Source organism: Vombatus ursinus, unplaced genomic scaffold, assembly GCF_900497805.2.
Source record: "Vombatus ursinus unplaced genomic scaffold, bare-nosed wombat genome assembly UNPS02014774.1, whole genome shotgun sequence".
In the NCBI taxonomy this organism is placed as follows: Eukaryota; Metazoa; Chordata; class Mammalia; order Diprotodontia; family Vombatidae; genus Vombatus; species Vombatus ursinus.
The window spans coordinates 13,420,906-13,436,517 of NW_020954552.1; the positions used below are offsets into that span (position 1 = coordinate 13,420,906).

General features: G+C 37.2%; 1 protein-coding gene and 1 long non-coding RNA gene across 2 annotated transcripts in view; one reads left to right on the plus strand and one right to left on the minus strand.

Annotated features, from left to right (window-relative positions):
* The window catches only part of EDIL3 (EGF like repeats and discoidin domains 3), a 581,090-nt gene that overhangs the window by 420,728 nt on the left and 144,750 nt on the right, over window positions 1–15,612 (plus strand). The window lies entirely within an intron of this gene.
* The window catches only part of LOC114044659, a 177,715-nt gene that overhangs the window by 7,796 nt on the left and 154,307 nt on the right, over window positions 1–15,612 (minus strand). The gene's annotated exons all lie outside the window — the stretch shown is intronic.

The following is a 15,612-nucleotide window of genomic DNA, read 5'->3' on the forward strand; positions in this document are numbered from 1 at the left end:
GGATCTCTTTCAGAAGGAGATCGTTGGATTCTTTCAATTCCTATTTTGCCTTCTGGTTCTAAAATATCAGGGCAGTTTTCCTTGATCATTTCTTGAAAGATGATGTTTAGGGTTTTTTTTTTTTGATCATGGCTCTCAGATAGTCCAGTAATTTTTAAATTCTCTCTCCTGGATCTATTTTCCAGGTCAATTGTTTTTCCAATGAGATAGTTCACATTGTTTTCTAATTTTTCATTCTTTTGGATTTGTTTTACGGTGTCTTGATTTCTCATAAAATCACTAGCTTCCAATTGCTCTATTCTAATTTTTTAAAAAGTATTTTCTTCAGTAATCTTTGCGACTTCTTTTTCCATTTGGCCAATTTTGCTTTTTAGGTAATTCTTCTCCTCATTGGCTTTTTGGACCTCTTTAGCCATTTGAGTTAGGCTATTTTTTAAGGTGTTATTTTCTTCAGCATTTTTTTGGGTCTCCTTTAGCAAGCTGTTGACTTGTTTTTCATGATTTTCTTGCATCACTCTCATTTCTCTTCCCAGTTTTTCCTGTACTTCTTTTACTTGCTTCTCAAAATCCCTTTTGAATTTTTCCAAGACTTGGGACTGATTCATATTTTTCTTAGAGACTTTGGATGTAGGAGCTTTGACTTTGTTGTCTTCTTCTGGTTGTATGTTTTGATCTTCTTTGCCACCAAAGTAAGACAATATAGTCTGACTCTTTTTGCACTGCATACTCATGATCCCAGTCAATTACTTGAGTTTTAAACTCTTTGTTAAGGTAAGAGTCTGCTTCTAATGTGGAGAATGTACTGTCCCAAGCTTTGGGGGTTTGTACAGCTGTTTTCAGAGGTACTTCTCGGGACCTGTAAATTTTTAGTTCTTCCAAGATGCTATGATAAGGGGTGAGGTGTTTCCTTTCTGCTGCCACAACAAGCCCCACCAGGCCAGTGCTCCTCCTTGCCCCAGGACTGCCCCTCAGAACTGTGACCCAGATCCAAACACAGGCACAGCAAGAGATTCCTGCCTCAGCACTAGCAGAGGGATCCCTGCAATCCCCCTCTGGTCAGCCACTCCATTCCCACTCAGTCTGTGGGCCCGGAGCTCAGGAGGCAGCTACTGTCCCAGAGGCTGGGCTCAATATTTGTGGCTGAGACCTAGCTCCTTCTCGCACCACAGTCACAGACTTTTCCCACTGACCTTCTAAGTTGTCTTTGGCATTTGTGAGTTGAGAAGTCTGGAAACCTCCACAGCTTCCTGTGATTCAGTCTTCTGAGGCCTGCTCCAGGGTCACTGCGGCCTGTGCACCCAAGCCGAACTGCGCTCCTCTCCATGCCCAGAGCGATATACCTTTCTGAGCAACCATCCAGGTTGTCTTGGGCTGGAAATTTGTTTCACTCTGTCTCTTTGTGGGTTCTGCTGCTTTAAAATTTGTTTAGAACCATTTTTACAGGTATTTGGAGAGGTTTGGGGGACAGCTCAAGCAAGTCACTGCTTTCACTCTGCCATCTTGGCTCCACCCCCCTCCCAGCATCCTTTATAGAAAGATTTAGATTATAAATTTCCACTAGCACTTAGTGACAGGAAAATTCTCATGTCTACTACTGAATCTATATACTTTCTTTAGTTGTGTGTTGAGGCAGCTAGGTGGCAGAGTAAACAGAGTTCTGGACCTGGAGTTAGGAGAACTAGAGTTCAAATACTGCCTCAGTATTTGATACTTACTAGCCACTTGATCCTGCCAAGTCATTTAACTTCTGTCTGCCTCAGTTTCCTCAACTGTTAAATGGGAATAATAATTGCATCTACCTTCCAGATCAAATGAAATATTGTGTAAAGAGTTTAGCATAGTGTCTGGCATATAATAGGCACTCAATTCTTATTCCCCTTCCACTTTGGTTGTATGTTGCCTGAAATCACCTTTGGAAGAAAATGGGTCTTAATCATGATTAGATAATCTACTTTCCCTAGAGGGAAGTATCTATTCAAGTATACATTCAAGTCACCTAATGCACCTAGCCCTGCCCTCCTTGGTCAGATATCCTCATACAAATACAAAAGAAATTGTTTACCTTTTCTGTAGAATAACAGTCTTAAGGGCAGGGACTATCTTTGTTTTTCCTTGAATTTGTATCCCCAGTGCCTAGCATAATATCTGGTGCATAGTAAGCACTTAAATGCTTATTAATTTGACTTCTCAAATAGCTCATGGCTTTAGTAAAGAAGAGGCCAACATTTTAATCCAATTATTTAGTCTGTTTGGTATAATAGTAGAAGGAGATTAATGGGCAATGTGCCCAAATAATATTGCATTATTTTTTTTTAAAAGACTGGATCACCTATCTCATCTAGGTTGAAAGTATAGGAACTACTCACAGGCCTAATCTCATTCTGATTGGCCCAGAAACTTTGATCTACTGTTTCCAACCTGGGCTAGTTCATTCCTTTTTAAAGCTACCAGGTGGGACAGCTGGGGACTCAATCAAATCATACTAACTCAATAATTACATACTGTGCTTTATTAGAATTGACTTGTATTTGCAGCTCACTGTCAAAGAGGATAAACTCCTCTGGAAGATCGTCTTCATGGAAATATATACCATATGAAGGAGGCTCATGACTATTAATTAAATCTAAATGCTAACAGAATGAGAAAAAAAAATGGATCTCTCACATAAATGAGCATAGCAAAATCCCACTGTGGCTCTATGAGGAAACTGATGTTTTCACTGTTCACTGACACTGTTCCTGCCATTGGAATGGCATAAGAATGTTTACTTCTTTAGCACATGGACTAGAGTCCTGTGTAAAAGCTAAATTCATCTTAAAGAATGTGGTTTCACAGTTTTATTCTGGTTATAAATTAAAGAGAAATACTCAATGAGATGATGAGGGCTTTGATTCTCAAGATATGTATTTTATTTTATTATTACTTTTTAACTTTGATATAGATTTATGCTTGATATTTGTGTAGGGAACTTCTGATTTGAAAATCCCTTCAACAAAGTTAATCAGCAATGCAGTAGTGAGGGGGGTCAAGTGACTTCCTTGTGGTAACACAGCTCATATGTAACACAGGTAAGACGTGAATCCCAGGTTTTCCTGACTTCAAGCCTGACCCCCTCATCTATTCATTGTACCCTGCTGCTTCTGTCACAACACTACTGAGTACAGTACTACTGATATTTGCTGTACTATCTGCCTGGTTCAATACTACCCATCCCCCACCCCTCTATTCCCTGTAGTGATAGCAAAGGAAACTTCATTTTGAAATGCTACCAAGGCTAGTTAGTAAAGATTCTGGGTATTTGCACTTCTAGGTAGTTTCCTTTTAGACTTGAGAAGGCCAGGCTACACCCTGTCACTTTCTCTACAACACAGGACCAACAACAGAAAAAAAGAAACAGAACAGGTACTTGCTTTTGCATTCTTGGTTACTCTTAACACCAACGCATAGGACAAATACCTTACTCTCCAAACTTTATAAAATTACCATCAGTCATGTGCTAGATTAAAGAGGGATAGAATTCTAAGATCAGCACCAATGCTAAAGCTTTCCTGGATTCATGACACTTCCCCAATCTCCTGAGCCCCAATCCAATGTAGTGGCATAATACAATTGCTTCGCAGAATTGCATGACCTAGTATGACAATCATCAACATTAGGCCTGGATCCTATGCTGCATGTGACCCATTGTGCAATTCCTAGTGTGTAATACCAGTTAGTAATTAGAAATAGTCATGCCCAGATAGAGTCAGTTACTCCTGTGTCTATACCCTGCCATCCAAATTCTGAACATATTTTAATAATTAAGGGGCATATTAATTTTGACTCCTAGAGTATCCTGTGTCAGAGGTTTTTGTTTTTTCATGCTGTTTCTATGCAGGAAAATGGCTGTTTTTTGTGCATATACTTCCATTTCCCTTCTCCCTTCTTTGTTGTCAAGGGAGGATATAACTTTTGTCCCTTAGAACCCAAGTTTAATTGTCGCCTCAGATGCTTTGCTGTGTCTGTGATCTGTGTGCTCATTTAGTCTCCTTGGACTTCCTCATCTGGAAAACAAGGCAATTGGACTAGATGATGTCTGAGGTCCCTTCCAGTTCTGCATGTATGATCTTATGATCCTTTGGCCATACCATAAGGATTATATCCTGTTCTGTTTTATCCGCTGTTAACCTCACTCTTCCTCTTTCCACCCTGGCATCCTTCCACCACTGTCATGTTAAATGCAGGGCAGTTAAATTCCAAACTACAGCAGTTTCTTCTCAGTTACTAACATCTGTTTTTTGAAATCATAAATTTTTGTTGTTTTGTAATGTACTTTTTTGTCATGTATAGGCCTTAATAATACATTCTCTCTATATATTAGATATAGATTGTCTTATATTGTATCTTGCAGCAGTTATGTGGCCCAGTGGATAGGGTACAGGACTGGGAGTCAAGAAAATTCATTTTTCTGAGTTCAAATGTGCTCTTAGACCCTTACTAGCTGTATGACTCTGGACAAGTCATTTAACCCTGTTTGCCTCAGTTCCTCATCTATAAAATGAGCTGGAGAAGGAAATGGCAAACCATTCTAGTATCTTTGCCAAGGAAACCCCAAATGGGGACACAAAGAATCATATGTGACCAAACAACTGAACAACAACAAACATTTTATTCTCAGTAACTTGAATGCAGTGCTTTTTTTATTTCACTTGAAGATAAGTTGAACTAATAATTATATTGTTTAAAATCTGTTCATCAAATGTTCACATTCATAACCCATATCATAGCAGAGAAAAACAAGTACTTTAAATCAATTGCTCATTAGCAGCAGTATTCACTGTAAGTTATTTATATGACCTTTGTGCATAATTTGAAAACAGAATAGTGAAAATAACCATTGCCATGGTACAGTGTCAAAGTGAGTCTTCTCTACAATTCCATATTTTTATCTTATTCTGGGGTCTTGTATCCCCAGACGTGAATGAGACAAAGAGATAATAGTTTGAATTGACAGGCCTTGTAGATGTCTCACAACCAAAGAGCCTCCTTTTCAGCATGTGGTCAGTGGTCAAACTCCTTTCTGACTCTCCAAGGCACTTTGCTTATATATAATCACAATTTTCCAGGGACTCCATATAGAGAGTCAGCTAGGTGGCCAGTGGATAGAGTACAGGAATGGGAGTCAAGAAGACTCATCTTCATGAGTTAAAATTCAGATTCAGACACTTACTAGCTGTGTGATCAGGGTAAGTCACTTACCCCCATTTGGTCAGCTCCTCATCTGTAAAATGAGCTAGAGAAGAAACTGGCAAACCACTCCAGTATCTTTGCCAAGAACATCTCAACAGGGGTCAGGAAAAGTCAGACACAACTGAAACAACTAAACAACAACAATTACATGTAGAAAAACCCTGTTCTAGGTTCTATGCACTCACAAAAGCTCCCATTACACTTGATCCACAGATATTTTCATGAGTTAATACACGACAAAGAGATGAAGGCAGAAGGACTTAAATGGTAACAATCTGATAATAGAAGTGTCAAGAAAGATGATTGATAAATCTTTTTTTAACATTGAAAGAATTAGAAAACATTGGTTATAATATATTAATAGAGATTTGACATGTGACTTTGCAAGCCCTTCACAATGAAATCATAGAGAGTTGGAGCTGGAGGTGACATTAGAGATCATCAAATCCATCACCATCATTTTGATACATCACAGTCTTATTCACTTTTATCAATCTTTGAAAGATGTAAACAAATCTCTCTTAAATTCAAGGTATTTAAGAACTTCATATCAAAACCATTTAGCACCTTCAAAAATAAATTCCTCATAATTATGTTAAAAATATTACTTGGACCTAAAAGGAACTCTAGATCTACATTTTATTGGAAGAAATGTGGATGTTTGCTCATCCAAGCAGCAATATGTCTAGAATATTTTTCAGGTTTCCAAATGCTGGGTAAATAAGTAGCTTTAAATAATATTGTCTGTTGGTTTTGAGAAAATCAGGAACTTTGAATTCATTTTTGATTCTATTATGTTTTGACTATTTAAGCTTCTGAAAATGAGTCTTCAGCTCATCAGCCAAAAACTCTAGCAGAGATAATTTGACCATCCGCAAAAAAGGTATAAACAAGATAATTGAAACAAGATAAAAGATAATTGAAAAGGGAACATTCAGCTATATCAAACAGGGAAGTTGGCTTCTAAAATGGGGGTAAACATGATTCAAACTGTCCACTGTTTATGCTGTTCATAATAGGAAGTGATTTAGGCATGAAGAGTGCCAATAGAAAATGGATTCCGTGCTCAAAACTCTAGATGACTATCAAACTTCCATATTCTCTATGCTTCGTGGCAGCTGTAACAAATTATTTATCAATCTAACAAGTTTGTAGGGCATTCCAAATCCCACAGCCAACATTCTAAGTCAGATCTTTAATGGACCCCATGGTAGCCAAGCTTACCCTGAGTAATGAATAAAATTTAGCTGTGTATAATATTTCTTCATCTTACTTATAAAGCAAGAAAGGAAATAAAGATCTATAGATGTATGAATTATGATATTGATGTGTGAGCAATAAAACAGCATAAGAAAAATTGGCCATCTCAATTAATTTATTCAGTTTAAGCTTCTTCTTTTTAAAAGTAAGTATTATATACCACACTTGCAAATTGAAATAACTTGTCTAGCCTCAATAGTTGTCTACTTTTCTTTGAAGACAGGTTTTTAAATTCTTAAACGTCTTCATATGTTCATTTAAAAGTTTTTTTAATATTGTCCATCTCTAGCTTTCTTTGACTTTAACTTTTTTCAAAAGTTGAAAAGTGACATTTTACAATTAATTTTGAGATTTTATGGATTCTTGATGATATGGAATTTCAAGATCACGTTTTAGTAGAGGGTGTGCTGCATGTCAAAATTTTTCAGACACCCTTTATGTACTTAATTTAAAGAATGATAGTGTGCTATATTCTTAAATACCAGAATTTCCATTAATACCTTAACTGACAGACAAGTAAAGGAAACCCTGTATTTCTTGCTCCCATAAAAAACAGTTTCAAAAATATGGTGTTTAATTTTTTTGCTGTTGTTATGGTTGTTTTTTCCAAATCTTAAGAGAAACTGCATTCTGCATTGGAACCAGTGGTGGCTTTTGTTCATATGAGTTAACAACAATGCGAGATTGTTTGAGTTTTCTTCTTTCTTTTTAAATGTTTAGAAAATTTCAGTTTTGATCATTTAAAAACAGTGTAGCAAAAGTTATTCACTATTTTTATATTGAGGAAAATTAATAATTCATGAAATTTAAAATATGCTGTATAAAATATAAGTTGTTCATTATCTTTCCCTATCCCTCTACAGAAACATCTTAAGCTCTTAAGGCAGTAACTTTTTAGAAAATAAATATTTTTTTCTCTCACTCATTCTTTTTCTCTCTTTGCTTCCCTTTCTGTTTTTCTGTTTTTCTTTTTTCTTTCTCCCATTTTTCATTTCTCTTTTTTCTTTCTCCACTTCCTTTGTCTTCCTTTCTTCTTTTTTCTTCCTTCTTTCTTACCTTCTTTCCTTTCTTTCTTTCTTTATTCCTTCCTCTTTTTTTTCTCTTTCTCTTCTCTCTCCCTAGTAATTACAGTGATTGTCATTTCTTTAGGGGGAGTTGATTGGACTTGTGATTTCATCAGGGAGGAAACTTCCTCTAAAATTTAGTTCAGCAATTTAAGGTTTCAGAAAGCTGCCTGGGGGCACTCTCAGATTAAGTCAATTTGATTAAGGGCTTAGTAAGATTTACTCACTAAAAAAAAATGAATATACCAAAAAAAAAAAAAAGGCAAAAGACCTTCCCTGTTCTCAAGGAGCTTATAGTCTAAAGAGGAAGACAAAATGCAAACTCTGTGTAAACAAAATGTGTGTGTGTGTGTGTGTGTGTGTGTGTGTGTACATGATAAATTGAAGATAATCAACACAGGGAAGGTCATACTTTAGCTGAGACTGGATTAACACCTGGGAATGGTGGTGGAGGTAGGAATAAGAAAAGGGAGTTTCTGGCATAAGAGACAAGTTAAGTGATTTGCCTAGAATCATAAAGTCAGTATCTCTTAGAATCAGAATCTGAACCTGTCTTCTTGATGCAAGTGCTGGCTCACTATGCAATACATTACACTATCTAGCATATAGTAGTTGCTTAATGTGAATGAATAAATAGGTAGCCAGGTGGCACTGCAGTTAGAGATCTAGGCCTGGAGTCAGGAAGAACTGAGTTCAAATCTTCCCTCAGACAATAACTAGCTGTATCATACTTGACAAATCACTCGACCTCTGTCTAAGTTTCCTCATCTATAAAATTAGGATAGTAAATAACACTTATCTACCAGGATTGTTGTGAGAAGAAAATGAGATAATATTTGTACAGTGTTTTGCAAAACCTGTGTAAATGTTAATCATAAGCAAAAATCATTTCCTGTCTGTTGACATAGGGTTCATGTCAAACTGAGTTATTTCAGCTATGTACATGAAAAGTTTAAAATTCAAACTGATCCATGTACTTTTTTTTCCCTACATGCCTCAACAGTAGTTACATCCTTTTCTCTAATAAAACATCCATCATCATCATCAAAGGAAAGCAGCAGAAAGAATGACTCAAATCTTTAAGAGTGCCTTTTTCCTCAATAGCAGTTTTTGCCCCAGAAATTTTGCTCCAAATATTCTCATAATTCATTAATTCATTTGAATTGAGTAGATTGTCCACTGTGTTTACCCTGAATAAACAAAAAATTGTGAAGTAGGTAGTAAAATCTCATTTTTACATACTACTTATGGAGATTATGGCTTAGAATAATGTGATTTTGCCCAGCCTTCTTTGAGGTGAGGGTAGAATGTATTCCAATCCTTTAAGAGATATATATGTTGAGGTTATATTGATTTTATTTATTCATATACTAATTTTTAGATTGTGTGAACCAAGATGTCTGACTATGACACAAAATGATACTGGCATTGAGTAGAACAGCTATTGATTCTTTTAGAAAAAAAAATAGCAAGGTGATTGATCATTTTTTTTTTAGGCAATTGGGGTTAAGTGACTTGCCCAGGGTTACACAGCTAGTAAGTGTCAAGTGTTTGGTCTGAGGCCAGATTTGAACTCAGGTCTTCCTGACTTCAGGGCCGGTGCTCTATGTACTGTGCCACCTAGCTGTCTGTGATTGATCACCTTAATCATTTCCAAAAAAAAATATAGCAGAGCCTTTTGGGTATCCAAAGTCTTCTTAATCATAGCAACTGAGAGATAAAGGAAATAGCTAAATTCAAAGGTCTGAACAAAACCTGTGGTAGAAATAAGGGAATGGTTTTTGTAAGAAGGAACAAAGGACCTAAGGACCTTGTTAATTACCTTCCTTTATATTTTTTTTCTCAGATAAAAGGAAAAGTCTAATTATGATATGTTGTTCAAATGTGTAGCAGAGTTATACATATGTACAGATTTCAGGTTTCTACTCACATATTCCAACTGAATTGTCATGCAGGCAAAATTTAGTCACCTGTCATTTAGATTAAAGCAGTGGAAGGTTCTGCATGATTTAAAATATTTAAATAAACTGAGGATGATCAGCAGAAAGTGTTTGCCAGATTACAAAAAATAATAGAGAGGAAGGGAAGGGAACAGACATTTATACAGCACCTATTATGTGCCAGGCCATGTTCTCAGCACAGTGTAACCAAGGTTACAAATTTTAGATATTTAAGGCAATCAATCCATAAGCATTTATTAAGTGCCTACGAGGTGCAAGGTAGCTTTCTAGGCACAGATTACACACAGAGAAACAGCCTGTGGACACATAGCAAAGCAAAGCCAAGGCTCAGAAGGGGACCAGGAAATGCTTCACGAAGAAGGCAGTGCTTAAATTGAATCTTGAAGGAAATATGAGAGAGAGAGCGAGAGAGAGAGAGAGAGACAGAGACAGAGAGACAAAGAGAGACAGAGACAGAAACAAGACAGAGTCAGAGTCGGAGAGAGACAGTCAGAGACACAGAGAATGCATGTAAATGCAAAGAAATAGGAGAGATAGATGTCCATGTGTGAGGAGCAGCAAAAAGGCCAGTGTGCTAGATCATAGAGTACGTGGAAAGAGAAATGTGCAAGGAATCTGGATTGGGTTGGCCCAGGTAGTGAAAAGCTGAAAAGTCAAACAGAAGCATTCATGTTTGAGGCTAGAGGTAATAAAAAGCTGCAGGATAGATTAGAATGTGGAGGAACTAGAATAAGGAGCACCATCTTGGAATTCATGTACTAGGTCAAGTGAAACAATGAGGTCCTGAACTAGGCTGGTGGTTGTGTGCATGGAGAGAAGGACACAGATGCTAGAGATGCTGTGAAGGTAGAAATACCAGAGTTTGACAACTGATTATATATGCACGGTGAGGGAGAGTAAAGTATTAAGGATGACACAGTGGTTGGGGACCTGGGTGACTAGAAAGAGGGGGATACTCTGAACTATAATGGAGAGTTTGATAAGAACTGTTGGTTTTAGAGAAAAGATAATGAGTTTTCTTTTGGACATATTACGTTTGAGATGACTATTGGACATCTAGTTCAAAATGTTCAATACAGAGCTTTTGTTATAGGACACTTAAAGCTCAGGGGAGAGACTAGAGCTGAAAATAGAGATATGGAAGTGATCTCCATTGAGATGATAATTGAACCCTAAAAGCTCATGAGTTCTCTCAGTAAGATGGTATAGATTAGGGGTGGGTAACCTGTGGCCTTGAGGTCATATGTGGCCTTCTAGGTCCTTGGGTGCAGCCTTTTGACTAAGTCAAAGTTTTACAGAACAAATCTTTTTATTAAGGGGATATTTTCTGTGAAGTTTGGATTCAATCAAAGGGCTGCACTCGAGGACCTAGAAGGCCACATGTGGCCTTGAGGCTGCATGTTCACTACCCCTGGATAGATGTTAGAGAAAAGAGGGCCCAGGACAGAGCCTTGGAATATATACTCTTAATAAGTATAATGAAAATATACTCTTGATGGATGATGTTAAAGTAGAGGAGATTGAAAAAGAGTCATTGGATAAGTAGAAGGAGAACCAGAAGAGATTAGGGTCACAAAAACCCAGAGAGCAGATATTATGCAGGAGTGAGATTTTATGTGATGATTGCTAAGGTGTAGCAAACAACTGGAAGCAAGTTAACTATAAAAATAATTGCTTATGCCATTGTAACCCTATTATTTTGAAAGCACTTTTTGTAGAATATATCCCTTGGTCATCACAAAAATTATGTAAGGTGGGCCAGGCAAATATGAATATCCCCATTATGTAGATAAGTAATCAAAGAGGTCAAGTGGCCTGTGCAGGGTCACACAGCTAATACATGTCACTGGCAACTATGACCTAGGTCCTCTTGTACCTGGTCCAGAGCTCTTTCCAATACTCAACACTCTCTCTTATATTACCTTTAAGTTCTCTTGAGACAGTGATTTATTTAAATTCTTAAAAGATATACCCTGCTTCAAGTCTCTGCCAAGCTCATAAAAATAAAAGAACACACTAATAATTGATTTTTCTCTATTATTTAATCTCATTTTATATGCATGTGAAAAGGTGTACTTGTTAATCCTGAAAATACTTCAAATCTTTTTTTAAACTAAGCATAATTTAATGAATTGCATCTAATACTAAAATATTCTAGAACTTTATATATTTGTTCTTTTATTCATTCATTCAGCAAACATTTCTTAAGCACTTAATTCAAACATATTTTGGGGCAACTTTTCCCATGTCCTTTTGGGATGTCTGTGTTCTTGGGGAAGACTTATGTCACTAGTTGTACAATTAATCATCCAAGAGGCAGGATAGCAGTAGTGGGAAATCACTGGAAATAAAGAAACTGGCTAAAAACCCTTACTGAATCACTTATAGCTTATAACCCTATTATACCTTCTCTGGGCCTATTTTCTTTCTTTCATTATTTTCTGATGAGAATTTTATTTGTGTAGGATATTTGCTATTTTGTTTGCCCATGAAGTATTTGAGTATCCACATGGATTCATCTTGATGTGGCTCACAGAGAGGCAAGAACAGATTACCCTCGAGGTTCCTCCCTCCCTCTTTCTCCAAGGGAGACTTTAATGCTTTCCAGGAAGGGAAGTAAGCAGATGGGGCCAGAAACTTGGCTACTTTCCTCAGAGATAGGGGATACTGGGCTAAAATTATGACTGCCTGCTCCCTTAAACACTGTTATTCTAGGGGACATAATTTGTACGTTTCAGCTGCACTCCTGATTGTTATCCCTTAACTAGGCAGGAATGCCCCAAGCTACCAATCCAAGGCCTGACTGTGTTCCCTTCAAATTCCAATTGCACAATGAACACTCTTATCAAGTCAAAGAAATCAGAGACAGTAAAAACTCACCCATTGGGAGAAAGATAACTCAACCAAAATCTCATCCCCCTGGGTGAGTTTCCTCAGAGTTTCTAGTATAGTGAACTGGTGATACAGAAATGGTCAAAGTACTGATTCCTCTGCATATCTCCTTCTTCCCTGAGTCTTTCTGTAGTGACCTAATTAGAATGTGGACCATTATGCCTCCCTTAAAACTGGAAGCCAGAAGATCAGGATTGCTTTTCTCCCAAGTTCTCATCAATTTCACCCCCTCTGGAGTGGAATCATTTAGTAATCAGCCATTACCAATGAGGAGAGTCTCACACAAATGACCTTTGAAGTAAGGGTTTCATTCAAGAATATCACTATCAAACCTGGCCCAGTGCCACAGAATCATTGGAAGTATGTATTCTCTATGTGTCCACATTATATAACTCTTAGTAATACCAAGATACAACAGCTGTCTTGAACTTCAAATTATAACGTCTAAGAAATTCTCAACACTTTACAATGAATCTCAAAATGCCATAATCCACCTATATATAAGATTCGTATATAACTTGGGAAATTGAAAAATCTTGCCCCATAAATGTTATCAACATATAAAAGGTTTAGGGAAAAAAACATCCAGTGAAGAGAAAAAAATGGAAATTTTAATTCTTCTTAATATATAGACTACTAACAGCAAATGGTTAGGGGAAATGGCTCAAAGTGCCCTCAGCTTAGCCTGGGCCCAGGGATAAGGAGGGAGTAGTATTCAATCCAGTGTGGAGAGATACAAATAGTAGAGTCACTAAGACATTGAACATTTACAAGACCAACTACCAGCTGCATGACTGTACCTAGTATCAGGCCATTTGTTCTGGAGCGCATTAGGACAGATGGGGGTGGTTTAAGACAAGTCTTTGTATCATACTCTGTGGCTGCAGGGGTAAGAATTAGAGGGGTGGAAGGAAGAGAGAAGACAGCCTACTTGGGAGAGAGAATGAGCTCCCCAATGAAGCCATATAGACCAAGCACCACAGCAAAGATCAGAATCCAGATCATCACAGGAATAACCAGGGATGCTGTGCTGTCCTCAGAACATCAGAATTCCCTACAACACTAATGGCAAAACTGGCTCCCAGCCCACTCAGGTGATGCCAACCATGACAACAGGAATGATTGACTTTAGCATAAGTTCAGGTCACATGATTTTCATGATTAAACTATCAATGCAACTTTTTTTTTTTTCTGTGTCATAAGCTGCAAGAGTGAAGATTAAGGGTGAAGAAGGAGACTTTTTAGGGACCCTTGGTCATGGCTGTGTGAAGGAGGGTAGGGCGCTGGCCTGGGGCAACCAGTAAAACACTGAAGGGTGAGGATTGTTGTGAAGATCAAATGAGATAATATTTGCAAAAAGCTTTTTAACATAGTGCCTGGTACATGGTAGAAACTATATAATTGCTTATCTTTCTCCCTGACACATAACATGTACTTATCAATGCTTGCTCCCCCTAGATATGCTCTTAAATACTTTTTTTAACTGTAACTTCTGCAAAACTTACCACTTGAATCAGCCCTAAATTTAAACAGACTGCTTCCTGTAGTTCTGAGGTAACTCTTGGCACCAGGGTTGTCCCAGGCAGGCCCAAGAATTTTGTGCAAGGTGTCAGCTACACTCCCTTTCTTCATGCTGCACTGTGCCTTATTCCCCTCCCTCAGCTGATGCCACCATTAGTACTTCTTTTGAGAAGTATGACAAGGGTTGAGAAAATGACACTTCTCAGCTTTCCACTGTTTTTGCATGATTTGTTTCTATAAAATATATATTACATGATCACTGTTGCTGTTGTGATGAGGAGTTTTCTAGGAAATACTGGCCTTTAGAAACCAAAGTGATCACCGTTTACTTGGTGAATGGCTGAAAAAATGTGGTATGTGAATGAAATAGAATATTATTGCACCATAGTAAAGGACAACTATGAAGGATTCAGAGAAGCTGGGAATGATTTGCATGAATTGATATAGAGTCAAAATGAAGAAACCAGAACAGTTTGCATGATGATTATATTAATGTAAAGGGCAACAACTTTGAAAGACTTCAGAACTCTATGCATTAATCCATCATGACTTAAGAGAAAAAAAGATAGTGAAATGCCTTTTGGCAGAGAAGTAATGGACTAGAGGTATAGAATGAGACATATTTTCAGATATGGACAACTGTTGATGCATTTTTGTTGAGTATATTTACTTGTTACAAGGGAGAATTTCTGCTTGAGGAAAGAGGTGAGTTAATGAATAGTAACAGGTTGTAAAAAGGGAAGACAATAAGTGAAAGATTAAAAAATGCATAGAGAAAATAATTAAGAGATACAAACAGAAATTTTGTTACTAATTACATTGGATACACATATAAAAAAAACAACTGTGTGTAGCAGAAGTACACTGTTTCATGTAAAATCATTTAATTATACTTTTCTAAATTTCAAAATGCTTGTTTTGTTTTGCTTGATTCATGATTCATAGTTTTCATGTGATTAGTGAATTTGTCATTTCTGCTGGATTTGTAAGTTTGTAAGTTTTTAAGGGAAAAAAGAAATGCTGGCTTCTGTAGCCATAAACATTTCAGAAAATGTGAAAAGATATCAAAGGAAATCATCCAGGTTACATTGTGGGGCTGAAAGCTTTTGGGCTTTATATCTAAGTTCTGATTAAATTTACTAATGGCACAAAAATGAGGATGGCAACAGTTAATTCATTGCAGAACCCAGATGTTATTCCAAAAGACAAAAATGAAATACAGGAAAGAGAAAAAGCTATGTGCTGAGTTTCCAAATTGACTTCAACATGGAGAAGTGGAAGATTTGAGCAGAAAATTGTTCTTGTGAAAAGAGATCTAAGATTCTTGGATCACAGGCTTGATGATGTGAAACATCAGTATAATGTCGAAGACATAAAAGCTAATCTGGTCTCAGTACCACATTAATAGACAGGACCTTTCCTGTTATCCCTATTTGTGAATGCTCTCTTTCTCTCTGTCTCTCTGTCTCTCTCTGTCTCTCTCTCTCTCTCTCTCTCCTTAAATTGCCATGTATTATGCTGATCTGTGTTCATATTGTATACCTCTCACAGGTATATGACATGCTTCTTAAGGACAGGGATTACTGAATGGGTGTTCACATGTTTGCGGAATGGTAAATGAATGAATAGTATACAGAAAAAGGGAAGTAACTAGTACCATTGTCCTACTCAGTCCACATCTGGAA